Here is a 10,265-nt window from a genome sequence, read left to right as displayed (position 1 = left end):
TCATCCTACGATTCCTATTTGAACTAGTTCAAGGTTAAATCAACTCAAGTGTACCATTAGGTACGATACCGGGTTTCGTCTATTCTTTGGTGCTTTCCTAGCATAATAACATGCTACTTAGTGCATGTATGTCATGATATGTGTTTATAGGGTCGGGTTTTACACTCTTATCCCCTGGCTTATCCCTTTCCCGTATCCACTCATGGAGTCTTTGTGACTCACACGTTATTTTTCCCATTTATTTTGTTGCAGATCAGTGATAGCATCTGATAGCAGCCAGTGTCACAGATACCAGTGTTCAATCTTCATTCATTGGTAGGTGTCTAGTAACCACTTGATGCCTAAAGGGTCGATCACGTTCCTCTGACGAGTCGATCTTTACTTTATGTTATGTTTACAGACTATGAGCATGTTTATGTTGATATCGCCAATGTTTAGGCACCTTATATGAATAATGTTATGTATGAGATCATGATGATGGTTCGAGAGCCTGTATGGACACCCGAGGGTGTTGATGATGTTTAATGTTTTTATTATTGTGCACTATGACAATGGGACTTGTAAGTACACATATAGATGTATTAAGTTGAGCTTACATAATTAAGTTTAGAAGTTCCTTTATTGTGTAATAAGTTTTAAGAATGTATGTATTACGATTATGTACATTAAGGGATGTGATATGATGTTTCCGCATAAGATGATGAATGTTTGATGATGTTATGATAGGAGGCTTGCTTGGGCCTGATGGGTTATGCTCGTTTGGGTCCATGCACCGGTCACAATCCCTCTCGAAAATGGGATGTGACACTAGACTACTTTGGTAATACAGTTACTCTACCCCTTACTTGCTCTTTACTTATTCATAACGATTACTTTAATGACACACTTGGTTTGTGGAATGGAACAAAATAGGTATTACGTGGGAATAACATAAAGTAAAAATAAAATAGAATGTTTATTATGTGATTTGGTTCATGTAATGGAATAGGGTAGGAATATCTATTATAACTTATTCTAGTGTTTGGTTGGTAAGAATAGCTTTGGAATAATCAAGGAGTAAATGATAAAATGACAAAAGTACCATTTATTATAATATTTGAATTAATTTTATCAAAAGACGAAAATACTTATACCAAAAGAAAAAATACACTTAACTATAATATAATAAAATATTTATGCCAAAAGATTAAATTACCCTTGACTATAATTTAATCACATGTTTTTACTAAAAAAAATTATCCTTGACTATATTTTAATAATATTTTCATAAGAATACAGAACAAAAATGCCCTATATATATATATATTGCTATCCAAAAATATCAACGCTTGAATTATGGGTTCTCTCATACTATAAGATTTATATGATCAAATATATGTTAGAATATATACATATATATTGTCACGACCCGGTACTCCCTTCGAGCCCATGACATCCGTCGCGATGTCTCGATAGACATTCATTACCCGAAATATCAACCGAAACCTCGCAAGGCTCTCGCATCAGTTTTAGATCTCTCTTATGAGTAATAGTTACTAAATATCATGTTTTAAGGGAATATAAACTATTTTTAAATCAAAACAAACAAAAAAATAATTTTTGTCACACATGGGTATTTTGGTCATTTTTACCCAAAAATTTTGAAACTTGCTGAAAATATAATATTAGGGGAAAATACACATTTCATAATTAAAAACAAGTTTTTATGTCTAAAACATTCATTTAGGGTGAAATTGTAGCTAATAGAATAAAATAAAAATATTAAATGAAATATTCTATTTTCTTATAAAACAATATTTATAGAACTCTACGTAAATAATTTTTGTAGCGTAAAAGAAAAATAAATTCATACATACAGTAACACAGATAACCAGAGTATGTAATTTAATTTACAATGATGTGTGGGCCCCCGAATGACTAAAGGTAACAAAGGCTGTGGACTTACAATTTCTGAGGAGGCGAGTCCAACAATAACCCTTGACGTAATTAGCTATTTACGGACTGTCCTGATCCTGGAATGAGTGGAAATGAGGGTGGTGAGTTTATATAAACTTAGTGAGTAAACAAATATCATCTAAAATATCTAAAGTTGAGTAAATGGAGATAACTTAAAATAGTTCATCATACTATGATTCATAACGTTTCAAACTCATTTCAACTAAATAAAATAATTTTATTTCACTCAAATAATCAACATGACTTATGAATTTCTTAAAAATTTGACTCGTGCCAAAACTCATTCTCGGGGATACCTTGGTGGGGGCATCCAACCTAGTTCGCCAAGGCTGTTAAAGAAAAGTTCATATACGTATAAAACACATTTTTACGTTTAAAAGCATAGTCGTTCCTTGGTGTTGGCTGAGTTCACCCTCACGTGGTGGTTTAGCGTGTAGTGAACTCTAAATCTTTACCTTAGGAGATACCCTCCGCGCCTCTCGTACTAAGGTAAATATAACGGGGTTTACCGTGCCCCTCTAATAGGCTGGTCTACGAAAACCTACCCACTGTAGTAAGCAAAATACATATAACCCACCAAATCAATAACATTTTGGCAGCATAACATGGCTAATATAATATTATCCAGCCTGTTAAGGCAAAACAAACAATTCATACAATTTCAACACAATTTTTAATTCAGCCATTCATGCCAATATGACCATAAGCCATTCAATTCAAACCATAAATTTACAACACAATCAAACCGTCTCCAATTACTTAATTTCTAAAATCATCATTCAATTTCAAAATGATTTATAAAACTCATTTCATTTAATCACATTTTACTTATAAAACATAAGGATTTACCATTTAAACTCATTTTTCTATAAAATCACAAAAACGAATAAAAACTACTTTAGATAATTAAGACGAGAATAAAGTTACTCACAATATCGGGAGTCGAAGTAGTCCTAGTCTAGGTCTTCGGGTACAATCTCCTTACCCTTATCGAAAGTTTCGCCACCTAAACATAATGCACAACAAGCAATTTACTATATTTGTACTAAACCGTTATAAAACTAATTTAGGCTCTATATGAATGCATGAAATGGGATGCGAAATGTTCGGATTATTATCTAAATATGGTGTTCTACGTAGCTTCAATTATGTATCGAAATAAAATGGTATTGGCCTAATTCGATCTATACACCGGTTAATTGGCCAATACATCCAATTCAACTCCAATTAACTTGATTCCACTTCCAACACTCCAAGTCATCAATTACAAGTTAAATAATATGTAATATCACAAAAATCCATCATCAATATCTTCCTTGTAAAATTCGGCCATTGAAGGTTTAGTGTAGAACATGTAATTTTCATGCTTGATTTTTACACCTTACATCATAAAACAACTAAAAACACCTAAATAGCATGAAATTCATCAAAGTCCATTATCCAATTTCTCTCTTGAAAATTTCAGCCAAGGAGTGTGGGTGAAGGGCATGAAATTTCTTGCTTGTTTTTCATGCTAAACATCACCAAACAACTAAAAACACTAAGATACCTTGAAATCTAACCAAATAAATCATCAAATCTTCTCTCCCTAAATTCGGTCAGCCATGAATCCTTCATGAGATCTTGAATTTTAACCATGGTAATTGAAAAAGAATGCATAGGAAAGGTAGATCACAAGCTAGAATTAAGAAATTTTACCTTTACTTGCTTAATTCCTTGAAATCCAATAAATTTTCTCTTGATTTTCTTCTCTAGGGTTTGTTCTATGCTTTTTCCCTTTTGTTCTTGCCTTGGCCGGCCAAGAGAAATGAGATGGGAGAGTTTTAGTTGTGTTTATAAAGGAAAATATAATAATATTAAAGCTTGACACTTGTCACCATGTGATTGGTCCATACATAAAACTTAATAATTAAGCATTTCTTCTCCACCACATAAAATTCCTCAATTATCCAAAGTATAAAATGAATTTCATGGGTTTGAATGTCAAGGTGGTGTAAAATTCCAAAAATTCTAACTACGTCCTTGTGGACACGTGAAATGACCTTTTTGCCCTTATGTTCGAAAAATTGTCGAAATTAAAATTTTTCACTTCTCAAGCCCAAATTATGTTCTAAATAGTCAAACTTGATCAAAATTTCATCCACCATCCCAAATTTGCCCTCGGATGGAAAAATGACCATTTTACCCTTACGTTATTAAAATTCCAATTTAACTCCAAATTAATCCCCGAACTCCGAATCACTATATTAAGTCATTCTAAGGTTCAATAACTCTCAATTGCATCTTAAAATCTTCATTTGAACTAGTTTGAGACTTAAATCAACTTAGTTGTACCACTAGGTACACTACTAACTTTTGACGATTTTTTCGAGGTATTCAAGTATGCAATCATGTTGTCAAATACATGAATGACATGGCAAGTATATTATAGGGCTGGGCTTGACAGCACTACCCTCCTTAAAATAAAATTTTGACCTCAAAATTTCACTTACCGGACTTGGAGAAAATGTGGGGGTATTGTCTTCTCATTTGATGCTCGACTTCCCATGTTATCTCCTCCATCCGAGCATTCTTCCACAACACTTTAACCATTGGAATGCTCTTGTTTCTCAATACTTGATCCTTTCGATCTAAAATAAGTATAGGCTGCACCTCAAACTTTAAATCTTCGTGTAACTCAATCGGAGGCATCTCAAGGATATGGGAGGGATTTGGTACATACTTCTTCAGCATCGAGACGTGAAAGACATTATGAATCTGATCCAACTCTAGGGGTAACTCTAGTCTATATGCCACTGGCCCAATCCTTTCAATGATACGAAAGGGTCCAATGTATCTCGGATTGAGCTTTCCTCACTTTGTGAATCGGATCACACCTTTCATTATCCAACAAGATACCACAATTTACCACAATAGCAAAATCAAATAAAACTTAATATCTCAAAGTATTCAAATTATTACCTTTCCAAGGAGAGACCTTAAGAAAAACTCTACCATCAATTTCAAATTCTAGATCTTTTCTCCATCTATCAGAGTAACTTTTCTACCTGTCTTAAGCTGTCTTTAATCGCTCTCAGATAACCTTGATCTTGTCATTAGTTAAGTCAATCAATTCTACATTAAACAATTTCTTCTCACCCACTTCATCCCAACAGAGTGGAGTTCGACACTTTCTCCCATACAAAGCCTCGTATGGTGCCATCCCAATACTAGACTGAAAATTATTGTTATATGCGAACTCCACCAACGGCAAGTGTCAATCCCAACTTCTCGTAAAGTCAATGACACAAGCCCGTAGCATATCTTTTAAGGTCTGAATGGTTCTTTCTGACTGACCATCTGTCTGTGGATGAAAGGTAGTGCTAAATCTCAAGTTATTTTTGAGAGCATCCTGAAATTTCGGCCAGAATCGAGAAGTGAACCGGGGGTCTTGATCTAACACGATTGAAACTGGAACTCCATGTAATCTCACTATCTCATCTATTTAAAGTCTAGCCAGTTTCTCAATGGAATACGTGCTATGGATAGCCAAGAAAAGGGCGGACTTAGTCAATCTATCCATAATCACCCAAATAGCATCCTTCCCACTTTACGTCTGCGGTAAACCTAGTACAAAGTCCATAGTCATGTGCTCCCACTTCTATTCAGGGATAGGTAGTGGCTGAAGAGTACCCGATGGTTTCTGATGGTTCGCCTTGATCCATTGGTATGTGAGATATTTCGCTACAAACTCTGCTACGTCTCGTTTCATACTTGACCATCAATAACTTTCCTTGATAGTCCTGTACATTTTGGTGCTTTCAGGATATAAAGCATAGGCGAAAGAATGAGCTTCCTCCAAAATAGCTCATCTCAACTGATCATCCTTAGGGACACAAACCCGGTTCTTAAGCATTAAGATACCATCATCACCAAGTCTGAACTCATTAGTCTCTCCATCTCGTAACTTTTGAACTTCCTGTTTCAACTCATCATTAGACTTCTGTAATTCTCTGATTTGATTCAATAATGAAGGTCTCAGAACGAAGCTAGCAAGTAGGGTTCCATCCTCACCATTTCTCAATTGGATCCCTAGAGATTTCATTTCAAGTAATATCGAAAAATAAGAACTCCGAAGTGTTGCTAATGAAGATGATGATTTACTACTTAAAGCATCTGCTACAACATTTGCCTTCCCAGGATGATAATCAATCACTAAGTCGTAATCCTTAATCAACTCTAACCATTGTCTCTGTCTCAAGTTAAGCTCTTTCTGGGTGAGCAAGTATTTCAAACTCTTATGGTCGATAAAAATCCGACAACGCTCACCATATAAGTAATGCCTCCAAATTTTCAACGCAAAGACTACTGCTGCTAACTCTAAATCATGGGTAGGGTAATTTGTCTCATGCTTCTTCAACTGTCAGGAAGCATAAGCTATCACTTTCTCATCTTGCATTAATATGCACCCTAATCCCAATTTAGAGGCATCACTGTACACCATAAATTCTTTCCCATTAACAAGAAATGTCAAAACGGGAGTGGAGGTCAACCGATTCTTCAGCTCTTAAAATCGACTTTCACAGACATCATCCCACTCGAACTTAACTCCTTTATAAGTCAAACGAGTCAGAGGAGCAACTATCAACGAGAATCCTTGAACAAACCTCCTATAATAATCGGTTAAGCCAAGGAAACTCTGAATCTTTGTTACCGTTTTTGATTGCTCCCACTGTAAAATTACCTCAATCTTCTTGGGATCAACATAAATTCTAGCTCCAGACACCACATGTCCCAAGAAAACCACTTCTTTTAACTAGAACTCACATTTAGGAAACTTGGGATAGAGTTATTTTTCGGGCAAAGTTTGCAGCACAACGCGTAAATGGGCAGCATGTTCATCGTCATTCTTCGAATAGACCAGAATATCATCTATGAATACTATCACGAACTTATCTAAGTATGGATGGAACACCCTGTTCATACGATCCATAAAAGCTGCCGGGGCATTAGTCAGACCAAACGGCATAAGCAGAAACTCATAACGCATCCTGAAAGCAGTCTTGGGTACATCCTGCTCCTTAATCTTCAACTAATAATACCCATACCTCAAATCAATCTTAGAAAACACTATAGCACCTCGTAACTGATCAAAAAGATCATCGATCAGTGGTAGAGGGTATTTATTCTTGATGGTCACTTGGTTCAGCTGACGGTAATCGATACATAACCGAAGAGTGCCATCTTTTTTCTTTACAAATAGGACTGGTGCTCCCCAAGGAGAAGTACTATGGTGAATAAAACCCTTATCTACCAAATCTTGCAATTGGACTTTCAGTTCCTTCAACTCCATTGAAGCCATTCGATACAGAGGAATGGAAATAAGTGCAGTACTTGGGAGTAGATCAATAGGGAACTCGAGCTCTCGATCAGGAGGTAGTCTCGGTAACTCATCAGGAAATACATCAGAAAACTCACTTACTATTGGGACATCCTCAAACTTAGGTTCCCCCTTTGAAGTATCGATCAGGTGTGCTAAATATACTAGATACCCTTTCTGTACCAGTTTCAGAGCTTTGATGGCGGAGATTACACAGAACGGTAATACTCGACGTTCCCCTGCAAATACAATCTCTGTTCCTTTAGAATTCTAAAATACAACTTCTTTTCGAAAACAATCCACGTTCGCTCGATGAGCAGTTAACTAGTCCATACCCAATATTAAATCAAAATCTCGGATCTCTAGAGGAATTAAGTCACCCCTAAATTCTTCCTCACCAACCATTACCCCACAATCTTTATAACTAGCTTTTTTAACTAGCTTCTCTCCTAAAAGGGTGTGAACTACAATTTCTTCTTCTAATGGTGACAGGTTTGTATCAGAAAATGATGCAAATGTCGTGCTCACATAAGACCTGTCCGAGCCAAAATCTATTAAGACATATGCATCTTTATCAAATAAAAACATAGTACCTATCACTACTCCAGGTCGGACCCGTGCTTCATCCTCAGTCACAGTAAAAACTCTTGTCCAAGAACGAGTCCGTGGTCTAGAGGGTGGATGTGCCGGGGCGTTACTCTCCACACCGGACCGTATGGCTACTCCCTATCTCGGTGGTAACCCAGAAGAATCTCTCATCTGCATATTCGTGCGAGTTAGTGGAGATGGATCAGCTACAGTAGCTCGTCCGAATTGTGGGCAAGTACTCCTAATATGACTCGGCTGACCACAATGAAAACATTGTACGGGCTCCCTATACAGCCCAACATGATATTTCTCACAATTTTTGCATCTATCAGAACCTCTGTAACTCTTCCCAGGAATAATCATCACAAATCTGCTGAATCTTGGAGGCTTATACTGTGGCTATGGAAATGGGGGTCGAGAAATTGCTACGGAAGCAGAGGTAGTACTCCTTGAAGCAGATAAATCCCTGCCCTTTTTAGGTGGCTGACTGGATGATATATTTAGATTCCTCCTCTTAGCAAACTTGGCCCGAATCTTCCTATTCTCAGTCGCGAGCTTCTCAGCCCGTAGGCCATCTGCACAACCTCTTTATACGGCTCCTTACCTGTCATTGTCATGCGCTCTCTAATTTCATTTCGAAGCCCTTCCTCGAAGTAGTTAGCATGATCCTGCTTAGTTTTCACCAGATCAGGCACATAAGACATTAGCTCGTTAAAACGAGCCTCATACTCCTCTATTGTCAAATTTCCCTGTTTCAGACTTAAGAACTCTCTATTCTTTTCCTTTTGATGAAAATAAGTGTAATATTGGCCATCGAACCCCCTCAAAAAATCTGACCAAGTCAAAGGAGTAGTAGAATGAGATTTTATCGAATTCCACCAAGTACGGGCCCTTTTTTCAAGTAGTCTTGTGGGCACCGTCAATTTCATGTCATCATCTAATTTCATATCCGTAAGTGTGTCTGATACTTGAATAATCCAGTCTTTAGCTGTGGTTGCATCCAGATCACCCGTAAAAGAAATGCAACTCAGCTACCTAACCTCCTTAAGTTTCTTAGAAATGGATACATCAAGTACTTGTGGTGGAACAGGAGGTCGTGGTGGTGGCATTGAAGGAGCGGTCGGAGAAACAGTAGGAGGATCTTGACAAGCCTGAGCTTGGCTAGTAATAGTAGTGAAGAAAGCTGCCAATACCTGAACTGCCTCAGGAGGCATGGCAGGAATACCAGTAGGTGGTGGGGGAGGTAGAGGATGTGGAGGAGAGTCGGTCTGCTCAGTAGCAAGTGCTGCCCGAAAAGTAGACGCAATCGATTCTCCCTTTACAGGATCTGGCTAACGATGTTAAGAATGACCTTTTCCCCTCCCGACTGATCTAGAGAGAGGTAGGCGTCCACGTCGAGGAGGCATGGTGATCTATAAGAAGAAACAAAGTGAGTTTAGACAACCTCAAGTTCTATATGCTGATGCATGCATTCAACTCAACCTAACCTAAATTAACTTGGGGCCACACTGACACTGTAATTTTTAAAACAATTTTAAACCAAAAGCTCTGATACCAATAGAAATGTCACGACCCGGTACTCCCTTCGAGCCTGTGACATTCGTCTCGATGTCTAGATAGACATTCATTACCCGAAATGTCAATCGAAACCTCGCAAAGCTCTCGCATCAGTTTTACATCTCCCCTGTGAGCAATAGTTACTAAATATCATGTTTTAAGGGAATATAAACTATTTTTAAATCAAAACAAAAAAAAATAATTTCTGTCACACATGGGTATTTTGATCATTTTTACCCAAAAATTTTGAAACCTACTGAAAATATAATATATAGGGGAAAATACACATTTCATAATTAAAAACAAGTTTTTATGTCTAAAACATTCATTTAGGGTGAAATTGTAGCTAGTAGAATAAAATAAAAATATTAAATGAAATATTCCATTTTTTTATAAAACAATATTTATAGAACTCTACGTAAATAATTTTTGTAGTGTAAAAGAAAAATAAATTCATACATACAGTAACATAGATAACCAGAGTATGTAATTTAATTTACAATGATGTGTAGGCCCCCGAATGACTAAAGGTAACAAAGGCTGTGGACTTACAATTTCTGAGGAGGCGAGTCCAACAATAACCCTTGACGTAATTAGCTATTTACGGACTGTCCTGATCCTGGAATGAGTGGAAATGAGGGTGGTGAGTTTATATAAACTTAGTGAGTAAACAAATATCATCTAAAATATCTAAAGTTGAGTAAATGGAGATAACTTAAAATAGTTCATCATACTATGATTCATAACGTTTCAAACTCATTTCAACTAAATAAAATAATTTTATTTCACTCAAATAATCAACATG

The sequence above is a fragment of the Theobroma cacao genome, chromosome 6, assembly GCF_000208745.1.
Source record: "Theobroma cacao cultivar B97-61/B2 chromosome 6, Criollo_cocoa_genome_V2, whole genome shotgun sequence".
In the NCBI taxonomy this organism is placed as follows: Eukaryota; Viridiplantae; Streptophyta; class Magnoliopsida; order Malvales; family Malvaceae; genus Theobroma; species Theobroma cacao.
This window is presented reverse-complemented; position numbering follows the sequence as displayed.